Below are 16,409 nucleotides of genomic sequence, written 5' to 3'. Positions count from 1 at the left end.
AATGTAGTCTTACCAGGAAAGCTTAAATGAGGAAAAAGAGGTTAACAGATTGTAAAGTGAAATCATTTTGAAGTTAGGCACTATCACAAATAGGTCTAAGAAGGAAAGACCCAGAAGTGGTCTCCAAGCATCTGTTTTTTTCTTTGGCACTAAAAACATTCTTCGATAAAAAGCTCTTCCCTACTTGGGAAGGAGGAACTGGTTCTATTGCTCCTGGGAACAGCATGTAATGAAGGGCAGGTGGAAATAAGAGTCTGGTGAGTTGAATGAGGGATACTTTCTTGACAAAGAGGAATATCCTCCCACTGTCATCTGTAACATTGATGAATGATCTTCAAAACCCTTTTGTCTGAAACTATTTGTTGCCAAAGAGAAACATGGAGATTCAGAATTTCTGGAAGGGAAAATGGCTGCTAGGGTGACAGGAAGGAACAAGGTTCCTGAATTCCTTTTAGAATACCCCTGCCATTTTGCCAAAATTGGACGAGGGGTTAGAGAATCCCATAGAAAGTTTGAAAAAGGAGCACAAAAAAAATCTTAGAGATCCGTTGATTTAACTTTCCCATTTCATCATAATTTTTGATCACTCTGCAGCAAAGGACCCAAAAGAGAAAATTAAATTTCATTATTCACCTCCTCTTGGAAGGTTCTGAGACTGTAGCCTGGCAAACCTCCTCAAAACAGTACCAGCGGCCATATCCCTGGAAGAATTGTCAACAGAGCCATGCACACACTGTAAACAGGGAGCAGTGATTATAGCAATAGAAGAAACTAAATAATATAAAGCAGACTTTTCCTCACAAGAAGAAAGTGCAGACAAAACATTCTTCATACTTTCAAAATTAGTTAAATTAAACTTTAATATATGAGCCTGACAATTCAAAATTCTGAAACTCAAAGTTGCAGAAGCATGCACTATTTTCCCATACCAATCAATAAGCCTCCCATCCTTATCAGAAAGAGTAGGATAGCTATAGCTGCTGGGTCAGGTTTGGGAAGAGTGTATAAAAACTTAAAATGACTGAGGAACTTTATATATTGTATTTGCCTTTTTATGGGCAACAGGGTGCCCATCAGGAAAATTACAGGCAGAGACACACACATCCTCCAAAGCTGACATAAGTGGAATATTTGGTGAAGGTTAAGGAAATTCCTTCTGTAACAGCTCATACAATTTTCTGAGAGACTGAGAAACCTCAGTGTACTCCCATTGAAGACACTGACATATTCTGGAAATAAAAGCACTCAGAATCACCTTGCGCCAGGTAACCTCGCTCAAATATATAAATCCAAACAGTAGAAAAACAACAAACTCAGGTATGTAGGCTTCAGGCTCCAGTATAATTATTTAATAAAACACAAACGCTTTCACAAAAGTTGCTTCATCAGGTGTCTCATCATACTAATGGACATTGAACTGAACTTTATACAAAAACATCTCATTACATGACTTTAATTAAGCAATTGCTTAGTTACACAGCTTCTGTTAAAAATACATACCATCTTTTAAAAACACGTATCAAAAACATATGCCTATACATGAACATACATAAAATATGTATAAGAATGTGTAAGAAAAATATATATAAAAAGTACATTCAATAGTCTACTTTATATTTTAAAATATGTATCCACAACCCCTGCTCTAACCCTATCTCCTAAGTGGTCTAGATTTCAACTTTGGATTTAAAGGTACATGGTCATTAAACCCATGCCCTCAACCAGCTCTAAGTCTCACTATCCACTGGGCCTCTACTTCTTCAGTAGTGTCCCTTACATCTCCTCCTCTACTATTTCATGGATTTTTGCTACACCCATAAACCTAAACGTATGCGTTGCATCATTCTCAAGAACAAGTTTAGCTAGAGCATTCAACATATTCCTCTTTCCAATATGATAAATGTGCTCCCTAATTTTTTCTTTTAGAGTCCTGTCAGTATTTCCAATGTAGAACGTATTATATTTTTGACACTTAGCTGAGTAGACCACATGTGCACTATCAGAAGTAATTTTCACTGTAAAATTAAAAGTGGTGCCTAAATCTGGGTGCACAAATTGTCCACTAGTGTCTATATATTTGCAAAATGAACATTTGCCACATGGGTGAGTCTTTCTGGTTCCTATTATGTTATAAAAGTTCTGAAACTTCGAACACCATAAGGTCGAACCCTTATGTTCAAAGTATCAGAACTTCGATAACGCTAAAAAAAAAAAATAAAAACAAAAAACTAAGAATAGTCTTGCAAGCCCCCCTGCACCCACCATGCCCCCTGCTCTTTAAATATACCAACTCTGAGATTGCACTACAGTGCAGTAAAGGGAAATCTTCCCCTTCCGCACTGTATTGAGATCTCAGAGTTGGTATATTTAAAGAGTGGGGTGTGTGGGGGTGCATGGGGGGCTTGCCCCCCTGCTTGCAACAGTTAGTTAGGTTTTAAGGTTATTTATTTATTTATTTTTTTTTTTACGTTCAAATTCTTGAAACTTTGAACATCTGAGTTCGATGTTCTCAGGTTCGAAGTTTCAAGGATTCTACAACGTAATAGGAACCCAAGTCTTTCCACTTTCTCTCTTATATGTTAATGTATCTTTGGGGGTATATAGCCATCTTTTCAGTGATTTCATATTTCTAAAGGCAACCTTGGGCTCTGTCCGTATCATTCTACTGACCAGTTCATCTGTGGTTAGGATATTCCAATTTCTACGTATAATTTCTGGGTTCAGGCGCCGAGGCAGCGAGACATTTCCCTATGGTACATTTGACTGGGGACACATGGCTGAAGTGACAGTCAGCTGCAGAGAAATATGGCTGTTTGAAAATTCCCTGTGGGCAAAGAGAAGCACATACTGCCATGCTCACAGCTTTAATAACCAAATGCATGGAGGCAGAAGAAGTAATGAGTGTTGTGTTCAGTGTAGAGTACATACTTGTGTAACTACATGTAGAACTCTGCTACAGCATGAAGGAAATCCTGCAGGCTACTGTAGTCACATTTATCTCCAGTATGCATTTTAGGTGATGTTCCCTAGAGAATGTAAAGGGGGTAATGATCCACACACACCGATTATAAAGGTACTGTCCATTGTGCACTGCATTTGTACTGCCACTGATATGCCCTCTGGCCAGCCTGCTGACGCCTGCCATATTGCCTGCTGTCTCATGTTCCCTTGGGGACCATGGACATTGTTTTCCCCCAGTGACTTTGGTTCTTGAAGTTGTGGGCATGGCAACACATTCTTCTCTCTGCCCACAGGGAATTGGCAAACAGCCATATTTCTTTGCAGCTAACTGTCACTTCAGCCATGTGTCCCCAGTCAAATATGCCACAGGGAAATGTCTCACTGCCTAGGTGACTGAATCCATAATTTCCATATATGGAAACACATCCTTAGTATAGCATAGGGACATTTTCAGTTCATCTGATTCATTCCTCTGCGTATCCGGCATTGAGTCAGTCTGAACTTTGGAAAAATAAGGTTTGGCCCTAGTCTGCCTTTTCTTTACAACTTCAGTGATATTATGATGTCTTTATAACCCCTCTTTTTAAGTTCTATCTCAGTCTGCTTGATTTGTTCATTAAAATCTTGATCTCTGGCATTGAGTCTCAGTGCTCTGTATGCTTGATTCTGCACCACATTTCTAAATATGTATGGTGGGTGCATACTATCCCTACACAGCAGATGATTGATATGGCAATCTTTCCTGTGCATTTTTGTGTACACATTATTCTCATCATCTAAAATAATAGTAGTGTCAAGGAAATCAATTTCCTTTTCTGACCAATTAACTGTAAACCTGAGATATGAAGTGGGTTGATTGATGTACTGCACAAATTCATTGAGGGCTTCAGGTGTACCTGTCCACAAAATGAAGAGATCATCTACAAATCTTCAAAAGAACATACATACTGTTTATATGGACCTTTCAGTATATATTCTGTCTCCCATGTGGCCAACACCGCATTAGCATAGCTCTTCTCACATGAAGTGCCCATCGCTACGCCATGCTTTTGCCAAAAGTAATTTTCCCCAAACTAAAATATGTTGTTCTCAAGTACTAGATTCAATAATTCCTTTAATTGTGTCACCTTATTGTCAATAAATTCAGAATGCTGTCTAACAAAACTCATGGTATTCGGATACCCTCTCCATTGAGAATTACTGAAAACAGAGATACTACATCTAATTTTACAAGTAAATATTCCCTACTGTCGATATTCTCATCTAAATGTCTATACATACATCCATATATACATACATCTTTTGTAAGGTGCCTCAGAACTGACCCTAGCATTCAGTGTAACAGCTGAGATGCAACTCTTCAAGCTTATTCAACAGCTTACCTTAGCTTTTCATTTCATTTCTGTGTCTGATATACTTAAGGGTGTGTTGTCAATAAGGCCGATAGATTTTCACCTATTAATGCCCAAAGCAAAAGTTACTACTTCAAAGGGTGTTCTTATGCCAGTCTTGGAATATAAGCTTCCTCTAGTGACTGCAATTTTTTAATCAATTGCAGCAAATTACGAATCCTATCAAATAAGATCTGTAGGTTTATGATTAATTCATCAGGCCTAGACCACCACTACACCACAGCCTCTAAAGCAAACATTTTACTAGGTGCACACTTTTTAAAAAGGCCCTTGTGGTCATTAGACAAGTAAACACAAATGAACCTATAAAAAGCCCAACTCAGCTGCTTCCTTATTAAATTATGAAGTTCTGACCTGCATCAAAATTAAAACCTCCTTGTGCTGCCTGCAGTCATCGAGTGCCAATTCTTTCACCACCACCCCAGCTACCTTAATGAATGCTTTACAAAACATTTTCTTATTGGGGACTCACCACCATTGGACATCAGGTCCCTTCCATCAGTTCACCAGTATGGCTTGGGTTAGGACATTAATGTTGAGAGCAAACTCATTGAAAGTCCATTTCATTTGGTTTGCACCTGTTCAAAGTAATGCATTTCTGGATTTTGGGGGAAGTGACTGAAAAATTAATTATCAAGGTGCTGCTTACTGTGATGGATCCAAAGTCTTCTTAAGACACTACGGTCTAGCTGGCTGGATTCTACTGAAATCAAAGTCTAGTTATCACAGTCTGTTGCCCACAGAAACTTGCAGAATATACACTAATGCAGCACCAAACTGTCACTTATACACTGATGCAGTAATTAATAAATAACTTTTTATAACAAACCACACGTACTACTGTTGCAGCTTTAGTTACACTGTACCACTTTTTACTTCTCATTCAGCATAAATGACAACTTTCATGTACAAAATACTTATCTTAACAATTTCATTTGCTATAGTCTCTTTATAGTGGTTTTACATCCTGTTTTTCTCCTTGGTATTCTATTTCTGCATTTAAGCAGGCTTTATTTTATTCCTTATTTATTTTGCATATTTGTAACAGAATTACTTTCAACCTTCCTACCTTGTTGAGCATACTCTAACAATTCCCTCTTTTTATTTTAAAACATACTCAAAACACTTTATACTGATATGTATTTTTGATCAGATTATATAGAAAACACATTGGGAAACAAAACATTTAGTCTTCTTTTGAGACAAGTCAAAATGCAATTTTACATAGTTGATACAATGATAAGAAAGTATTACTACCAAAACTAAATGTATAATTTAGTCTAACAACTTTTTTTCTTGCAGACCATTCTGTGAAAATATTTCACCACTTATGAGCTGTGTCTGCTTTAGCTTTATTTTTTAACTTAATTAATTTATTCTTTTGTAAACACTGAATTTCATTTATGACTTAGAACTTTTTTATTAACTCTTTGCAACTGTTGAATTAACTATTTACTTTTATTAATCATTTTATACCAAAAGATTAGAGATAGACTAATATCTATAAGAGACAAAAATATGTGCTACTGCAAACATTATTTAGTACTATAAAGATACAGTTTCAATGTCATTTTAACCATAACATTGTGGTAATATCTCTGAACTGCCCATTTACACCTTGGTTGACAGTGAAGTGAACATATTAAACACCTTGGTAAAGTACTGAAATGAGCTTAGATAATAAATATTTGAATGTAATTATTTTAGTATATTTAATACTTGAGGAATTAAAAAAACATGATTTATACACTAAAGAATGCTATGTACATATTAGTCTATTAGCTGTATGAGTACAATAATTTAATATAATGTTCCTCTAAATGGGGTAACCAATACTAGTACTGATAAAACGGTAGTCCAAAAAACAGTGATAAAACTACAACTAGTAATAAAATTACAACTTGACAAATTACTTTTGAACCTGTTACTTTACAATGTGTTCTATACAGTATATATCTATACAGACTGTCTGCTTCTCATGCATTTCAATCTAGTAGGTACCCTGGACCCATTTTTTTAAATGTGGTTCTCCACACATATTCATTGCTAGACATTAATTTCATTTGTACTGAATTATTTTGTATTTGTACATACAAAGACTGTAAAGTACACTTAGTCCAATCTACAAATTTATTAACATTAACATCAAGCAAAATCTTGGAAAATTCTTATGTCTCTTTAGAAGTATCTAGTGGAATTGCCACCCAGAGGCAACTATATACCAAACAATTAGAAACATTCATGCTTTTGCATACCAACATCGTCTTGCCAAAAAATATTAAAAAATACAATAATAGCTATTAGCAACTTGTAAAATATCTTATCCTGTCAGGTTTAATCTGTTTACCAGTATTTCTAATGCACTAATACCTGTTTCCCCTCCCCCTAAAAGAGTATTGTCAAGAAGGAATGAGAGATTATTTCTTCCTGTTGCTTTTTTTCAGACCCTTTTGCAATACTGCTCACACAGTCAGTGTAAAACTGAGAAAGTACCCCTCCCCTGTAGTATTGTTTGTTTTATGCTGTGAGAATAGAATATATGTCATTCCAACACTTTGGTTATACTTGCTTTATTATGTTACTAAGAAACTATGGACCTTTGACATAATCATTTTTTATAAAGTGTTTGCTGTTTACTACTACTAGCAGGTATTTATACCCTCCTGCATAATTTATTTGAACTATATGTGTACTATAGCCGATCTGCTGGTTGTACTTGATGTAACTGAGGTTTTTTTACTTTTAACATTTACCTGCAAACAGATTATCAGTGACATATATGCACAATTTTGATGTTTTATTACAATTACCAAATAATGTTGCATGTGAACATTTAACAATTATGTTTTAATAACAATAATGTTTTAGAAAAACTCAAGCCACTTGTCTGGCAGTCAGTCTTGTTTTTTTACCTTTTCTGTTCAATATTTCCTGTAACTATTTATCCAGTCTGGGAAGGTCTGAGCTCACATTTCAGACTCTGAAGACCATGGTTAACCCTTTTAGCATTTTTCCTTTAATCATCTGTTAATACACTTGCAATTTGATAGTAAAATGCAGTTATAAAACACTTAGAATTATAATAAGTATTTGTGATTTGCATAACTCTGCATTCATACTCCATAAACAAACATTAATTTACAATTAGCTTACACATTTTTGTAACTTGGATTTCAATATTTTGTATTTATTTAACTGCCCTGCCATTCATTTTTACAAAGACTGCTTGACTAATACCATCTGTGATTTTATTTCTTTTTAAAATTCAGAACTTTCTTTGGTGAGGTGTTACTATACTATTATAAAAAATTGTAAAAAAAGCAAAATAGATATTAGCTTAACTAACACATGTTTATATTTACATGATTTACATTTGCTGTTGTCTGCCTTTCCTCGTGTGCATTTTAACAGATGTACTTTATATGAAAAGAAAATACATGCATGTCAGTCTTGTGACTTCAGATTTTTACTGTTATGCACTAGAACTGTTTTGTTTACCTTTGACTATGCTGTGAGAATGGCAGTCATACGCTCTATTTTACTGTAGTACTGATAAATATCTTGCTTTAATTGAATGAAAGTTTTAAAACATTTGATATTTGTCCATACATCAGATCCTGCCATGTATGCTTAACCATTTTCAAAACACAAACATATTATAAAATATATCTCTTTTGTGCATATCAGCTATAGTTTCCTGCTGTTTTGCAATGTTTTCTTAAGCTCATCTATTGTATAAAGGAAAACAGTCTCTGTCAGTTCAGATAATTTAATTTTTTTTATTCTGTAACTGCTGTTCAATAGTTTCCTGTAATGTTGCACAGTCTTTCTAACATTTTTCAGTAATCTCTTCTGCTGAATCTAAAACTCCTATGCAGTTTTGAAAACATGTGTGTATAACTTGTCTAAATTTCCTGAACTCATTGTGTCTGTCTTTTTGAAGTTTATCAGTAACTGATTTGACTGTTGTAACTCTAATATAAACCTTTTACATGTGGTGACAGGACATAACTATTCAACATCTGAATATAATTTAAGCATATTAACATTTCCTGATTCTTTACCATTAAAATGTTTGTCTGTATATGCTAACCTTTGAATAATGGCATGCACTGTATTTTTGTGACATTGTACACTGAAAGCAGTTTCATATGATTTACACAATAAACATTTGTCATACCCCACATGGTTTTCTTTGAGATACCAGTCAAATATTGTAATACATTTGCATAATGCCTTACTATCAACTTGCCCTAACATTTACTAATGTGCTGTGTATACCAACATTGCAATTTACTCCATGTTTTATCTGGTTGTTCTGTTACATTAAGAGTAAAGCTTGTCTTACACCTGCTTGAATTCTGTCTAATATCATCCATACTAAAAATGTGACACAGAAAAAGGTCTTATCACTTAGCAAGAGAACAGGTGATCAGGCTGTTGTTGCAGATGGCTGGACATTTTTTGGAGTCACTCGAGAAGCTGGTCAAGCACAGCAGGTAGCAAACTGCTGTGAAAATGTAGATGTCCACCTTTTCTTGGAGAATTTATGGCACTGTGACTTTCCTGCACTGCAGGCTCAATCTGGATTCAGATGTCTGAGAAACTTTACTATTACAAGCCTCAATCTGCTGCCCCCATCAACTTTCTTAAGATGAAGAGAGAAAAAAAAATAAACTGCTTCCTACTATTGCAGCAAGCACCTGTTACAGTTTATGCCACAGTGATTTCTATATTGCTTAAGTTGTAACTTCAAATCCCTGTAATGCACTGCAGACATTGAGAGATAACTGCTATGACTGCAAATACAATGAAGACCAATTGGGATCTGCTGATCACATCCCCTTCCCCCTTTTGCCATATCTTATCTAGTCCTCTGAGCCAGGCATTCCCATGCTGGGTGAGTGCCAACAGCCTATTTGTTCCTGCCCTGGAATCCTGATGAGCCCTCTCTTCCCTGGTGGAGCTGTAGAATAAGGGGCAGGCCAGCTTGTTGGTCCTGTTGGTTGGCTTAACCTCTCATCTTGGGGAACACTCCCTTCCCCTCAGTAGCTCTGGTGAGCCCACTTTTGCATCTTTTTGAATTAATGTGTGCCTGTGCATGCTGAATTCTCCTCTGTCTACTGGTGCTGAGCACATGACTGCACTGACTCAGTTGGCTTGATTTCTGTTAGCTAATATCTAGTGATTCCTCCACTTGTCAACCCTGTGGCAAGTAAAACCACCCCTCCCCCATTCAGTGAGGCAAACTGGAAGCATTCTCTGGTCAGCTACTACAGATGCCTGTGCACAAATCAAGCTCAGGTTGTGTACACCATAGTCAAGACTTTACCACTGTATGCCACAGGGATGGCTAGAGATCTTGAACTTTTAAAAAGAATCCAGCAAAAACTAAACTTTTCAAGTACTCCAAGTTAAAATCAAGCATTCATTCAAACATTACTGTCTGTGTTTTATTTATATTCAATATGACTTAAAGATGAGTACAAAGTAATCTTAAGTTACACTGTCTGCAATATAGCATACAAATGCAAGATATAAACATGTTTCCATAATAGAGTAATTAAAACGTCTGTAAAAATGTACTGGTTACTGATGCATATCATCATATAACTTGACATAATTAAACTACAGGGTTGTTTATTTTAATTTTAAAATGATGAGTCAGCTTGCTTGGGGTCTTAACTGCGTATCTGTTTTATTAGGACTTTGTTATTATAACTACATTTAATATATGCAACTCTGTTTTAATAGTAGATGTTATTAAAAGTTTTATATTTAGGAATTAGAAATTCAGTCACAATATTGGCAAATGGCCACTAGATGGCAGCTAAACTGATTATTCCTGTTTTATACAGATTAAGTCCTCGAAATGTTATAAGTTTTTATATATTTTTTATATATACAACACCAATTCTTGTTTAGTATAAAGGTATGCATTTATGGTTGAATAATCTAAGTATGTTGAATCTTTTAAAACAGAGTTGCATATATTAAATGTAGTTATAATAAATTGACTGATTGTTTCACCTTGGCTGTTGTGTTTTATTAGGACACTTGTTGTTCAAGGAGTACTTCAGATATGCCTGAGATGATGCCTGCTGTCATGTTGGTCAAAGGCTTTGGGAACGCCATAGCCTAAGACTTAACCTTAACATTATGCTGTATAGGAAAATGGGCTGTTCCATAGTGAAAAGCCTGCAGCTAAACATACTCATTTAGTCCTTGTAAGACATAAGGCCCTGCCTGAACCCCTCATGGAAAACATCATTCCAATGCAAAAGATTTTTTAAATTAAACATGAGATAGGCATACGTACGTAATTCATATGAGACACTATAATTTGCCAAAAAAGGCTGTTCTAATGAGCTTCTGACAATCCTCAGTATTCTAAAAATGTATCTGAAGAGATATTTTCAGTCCAAGATATACATAAAAATGTTCATTTTGAGTTTTGCTCATCAAGAACTGACATGTGATGCTCAAAGAAACAGCAGCTATATACACAAAATGATTTCAAGTTGACTGATGCATCCAGGCATATAAGTGTTAGACTGTATATACGTAATCAAAACAGAGATATAAACTGAAGTTCCAGTCACAGCTGCAGACAAAGACTACAGCTGGTTAGCTAGCAAGAACGTATCCAACCCTCTTGAAACATATGAAAAAGCTGAGGCATAATTGTGTTTTGCTAAATTAACATTTCTTTTAAACAGAGATGAGGACTGCTGAAGTGTACCAAACATACAGTATTTCATGATTTGCAGAATCAGGCGAAAGTGTGTCTTTAGGTCAGTATCTTTCTTATACTTACCTGAAGAAACCACTGGCTAGAAGTTGTGTTATCCTAAAGCATCTTTACTGCATAGTGGTCCTATAGCAGAAATAAGATATTGCATTACTCTAGTGCATACCTCTCCAGAATCCATGATTTTGCAGAATGTTTTTGATTTTGCCTCATATTTTGTTCTATGTTTGATTTTACAGTAAATCAGTCAGTCACTAATGCGAGACATTAGGGTTTCACACTTCTAATTGTTCTGAAAATGTAATGTGATGCAAAACTCATTCTAACTTTTTAAATGAATTAGAATAATATCTGAAAAACTGCCCAGAATTCTTGAGCAAAGAAGTTCAGAAGTATGATCTCTTGGATTCACACTGCCAGATTATATCTTTTCCTTCTGATGCTTTAAATAAGATACTTCTCAACCTATTACTTACTATATCAATAGTGAATAAGAGATTCGTAAAACAGTTATTTGTGCACACTGGCAGTTTGAAACCATGTCTTCTTTTAGAGATATCAAGTATCCCTACCTGTTTCTGTTTTGCCATCTAAAGGTTCAGAATTAGGAATGAAATTATTATCCTTAAAATAAGATAGACTTCCACAATATAGGCCACCCCATATAAACATAGGAGGCCTTTTCTAAAATGACTGCAGTACTGAATATGTGCTAATGCCTGCACCCACTGCCATTACTGCCTACTTGGCTCACTTACCATTCTCACCTTCCAGTTATTAGGCTTACATGATAAACAAATAATACATTTAAAAACAATGAAACTAGAATCACTAAGCTAGTACATTAGCACTCAACAAAAATGATAAACTGGCCAAAGCTGTGCTGCAAGAATCAGAAAACTCTTACAAAAAGTAAGTCTTCTTTGCAGAGAAATCATTTACTGCCTTCTATTTTCTTTATTCCATCATTTGCTAACCCTTTTCTTTATCAGATAGTTTCTAGTTCTGTACCTTTACTCTTGTCTGTTCTTACTTGCTTCTTTTTACCTTTTTTGTTTCAGGTACTATTATTGAATCCATTGTATTAGAGCATGTCCATCAAATAACATTCTCAGTGATTATTGCAGTTTTCACTAGCTTTACTGAAATTAATGCATCTGATGATGTATGCTTCATTGTGTTATGGGGTAATTTTGATTAGAGGTTCATAGGTAAGTACTAGTCTGGCTGCCCTTGTGGGCCATTTTAAGCATAGCAAGTTTCCCATTTTATGCTCGAATTAACCCATCTCATTTGGTTAGAGACTGGTCTTACCATCCCATGGTTGATAACTATATATCATCCCTAATGATACTAACTGGGATTATACCATAGATAATTTGAGGGGACCCATGAATGGAATAAAGCATTTTGGAGCTGCTTCTATCCATTAGTAGTACAGGGGACAGTCCTGGGGTAAATGTTCTGTTTCCCATCCATACATCCATGTGCTTGAATATGGACATGGATGAGCTTTGTTTTATGTGGACAGGGAGTCTGTTCCAGAGCAGTGGTATCCTCTGTGATCTATACCTGTCCCACCAAACCATTATATTGATGTTGCAGATGAGGTTTAGATCACTAGACTGAGTATTTCTGGTGCCATTTGACTTGCTGATGTGCAGTAAATCACATCATTCAGTAAATCACTAAATGTAAAGTAAATTGTTATTATTATTATTATTATTTATTTATTTATTTTTTTACTATTTTAACCATGGCAGCAGTTGGATTGAATTGCCATGGAGAGCAGATGAGACTGATATTTGGACTGGTGGTGGTAACTATTTCTCTGCAGTTGTTTGACCACAGAGTTAATATATTTTAACAAAGGGTGTGGATTTGCCATGAGCTTGCCTTTCCTGAAAAACATGATTTTAATTTTAGTTTTATTGTTTTTCAGTGCTACTGACCTTTTCCCATTTGCTTGTGTCATTTCAATATGTTAGTTTCAGTGGAGTTGAGAGTATGACCTTCACTTGATTGACAAGTCCCTCCTTCAGTATATGGAGCACTGTCTCCTAGCTACAATGCACTTTCTTTGTTTTCCTTTTACTGGATACTCTCAGCTCTGCTTTGTATGGCTTTTTCCCCAATTTCCGTCCTCCTGTCTGTCTGTCTGTTTCAACAGCCTCTATCTCTCTGTCTTTCTGTATCTGTCTCTCTACCCCTCTCTGTTTCTCTTTTCTCCATCTCATTACTTAATTATGTTTGTGGTGAGATATAAATTTTGTTCCTTCTCAGACCATGTTTAAGTTCCTGTAGGTGAGTTTTTTCAACATAGGAATAATTTGGTAATTATTAAAAAAGTCATCTTTATTTCTAGTAGATATTGTCATCTATCTACTAAAAGACAAGAAAGATTTGGCTAAAATGCATACATTTCAAAGGAGTGATAGTAAGGCAACACCTGTGGCTAGTTGTCTTACTTCTGTTAGTAAATGACCATACAGAAAGACTGCTTTCTATAGAAATTTACTTTAAAGTACAGAACAATAAACACTATTTTTGCATTTAAAGTATGTCAGGTGCCATTGTCATTCTTTAATAGAACAGGCACAAAATCAATCAAATGCACTTTCACCAGGGTAAAAAAACATATTCATGAATTCATTTCCATGCTAACCTCACCACTGTGGATACTATATGGCTCTAGCCTGCGCAGTCAGCTTGCAGTGCATCAGATCATTTATTTATACATTCAGTTAGAAAGCAAGCACTTCCAAGGCTATATCGCGTCTGCCTACCTTTTGACATACCTTAGATGGTATTTCATCTGTGTGCAGCTTAGTGAACGATTTGTCTGGCCTTGATCTCACCAGATCTCCATTTACTTGCCATTTATCTGACATTCACAACTGCAAATATTATTTATTTATTTTTTCATTTTCAGAATGATGATTGATTTATGTGAGGCATATTTGTTTCAATAAATCTGATTTTCAGCATGATGTATTGATTTTAAATGCTGAAGAGACTGCAATGATTTCTTTTGAAAGATATGAATGATTAAGCTGACTAAAGCATTATGTCTGTAAGATGTTATTTTTATTACACTCTTCAATCAAGGCACATTGAGCTAAAACAGAAAAGCCCGCAAAAACAAAATTAGGCTGATTTTATCAAAAGGAAGGAAACGGCAGTGAGTACAATAAATGGGGGCTAGGTATTACTCTGAGACAACACTGGAATGTAGTGACAGGTATTAGAATTAATGTAAACAGGTTTTCACACTGCCTATTTCCTATTCTGTTCCATTCATAAGTGGTTTTATCTTGAATTTCTGATAGAACATTCTGGAAAACAAAATCATAAGTATTCAACCAAATATAACCAATCTGTTTGTTCAAAGTGCATACATCACAAGTGGTTTGATACAGATCCTATTCACTTAAAAATAAAACCATATTTTGCACATTTCAAGATTTTGCCAATATGTCAGACCTTACTGTGTTTCATAAACAAAGCCAAAAATTAGCAAAGTAAATACAAATCCAAACTATATTATATAATTACACATGCATTTGGGAAGAATGTTAGCATAATGGCTATTACTGCTAGAAAGCTACAAGGCCTAAGATTTAAAAATCCTCACCTCGAGATACAGTTTCGATGTTTTGCAAGTTTTGAATATGTCTGCATGGATTTTTTCTTTATACTTTTTCCTTTCAAAGATGTGCTTCTTAGGTTGATCAGTTACTAAAAATAGTAATAATAATAATAATAATAATAATAATACGTTTGTATGCAGAAGTTGCTTTACCTAATGTTGCCTCTGTAAATGTACTAAAGCAACTTTTGGCTCTGTGGGACTTGCCCATTTAGCAAAATGAAATAAAATAAATCAATCTGCAATGCTTCAGATAACGAAAGCACAGAGTAAAATGCAAGAAAACAGTTTTTCTCTTTAGTGGAAAGTGCAAAGGAATGATACAAGCGAATTGCTCCGATATGTTCAATTTAAACTAAATTTCTGTTCTAGACCATTAGATCGACTAGTTACATTACTTAAAAAGATGCACAGCAGATTGCATTATATACTTTCAAATGAAAAGCACTACAGTTTAAATACCATTCTGTATCCCAAGTTTGTTAGTTAAGATTACACATTAAGTACATTTCCAAAATGCTGTTTTACCTTGAGATATTCACTGAGTTTGGGAGTGGGAAGAGATGTCATGTAGCTGTTGTTACAGTTTTTGAGGATGTGGTTTACACCCTTTTTTGTAACACATAATGTATTACAGATTATACTTCTGTTTAAAATTGTTACCTGACATGGAAATCAAGTAGTCCCACGATTTTGTAAAAATCCCTGCCCAGCAGCTGTGTAAATCATTATGTGATTATGGAAGTATCATATTTGTAGTATTACTGGACATAGACAGGGTGAATAAGAATGCTGGGAGAGGGCACCCAGCAGGTATGTGACTAAAGTTTTGGCACCTTTACTTAACTTAATGCAATTTCTATCACAGAGTGAATCACCAGCTTCCAGCGTGAGCTATTCATACAGAAAGCAGTGGGTTACCAAGCTTCAGAGCACTACTGCATCCCTGGGGTGTGAGCCTTGGAAGGTGAGACTTGCATTCCTTCATCCTAGTTCTTCATGGGGTAAACACAGTCACTGCAGCTTCTATGAAAAGTATGATGTAGTAATGGCAGTACCCTCAAGTAGTTAGTAAAATTAATGGAAAGTATTACAGATTTTTAGATTTTTTTTAGTTTGTTTATATCATTATAAAAAATAAGATATATTACATCTGACTTTTTGTCACATCTGATTTTTTATCACTGCCTGAGATCCTTTCTGAAGGTGTGGGAACAGTGAAAGTTCAAACCACTGTCTTCATTTGGCCACCGTGGTATTACATTAATATGTTTTACAACTCAGATATTCTGTTTCCACTTGATATATACTAAACTTGATAACTTCATTGCACTATTGTACTTTCATTTGGAATTGGCACTTCACTTAAGCTGACAACTTCATATGTTCTTTGATTAATATATTGATTTTACCCTTGATATAAAAGCATTAGTTAGACAAATGGAATCAATCATACATGCCATGTTACTTTTGTATACAAACAGTCAAGTAACATATAAAATAAAATAAATAGCTTCTAGTCAAAAATATTTTCTTTTGAAACCATTATAATTTCAAAATTTGATACCTTCAGAAAAAATATAAAGTAGCATCTGTTTGTTCCCATTTAGTTCCTAGCTTTCTTTATAGAGCTTAC

Source organism: Protopterus annectens, chromosome 4.part1 (genome assembly GCF_019279795.1).
Source record: "Protopterus annectens isolate FY-2018-M chromosome 4.part1, PAN1.0, whole genome shotgun sequence".
NCBI classification, from domain to species: domain Eukaryota; kingdom Metazoa; phylum Chordata; order Ceratodontiformes; family Protopteridae; genus Protopterus; species Protopterus annectens.
This window is presented reverse-complemented; position numbering follows the sequence as displayed.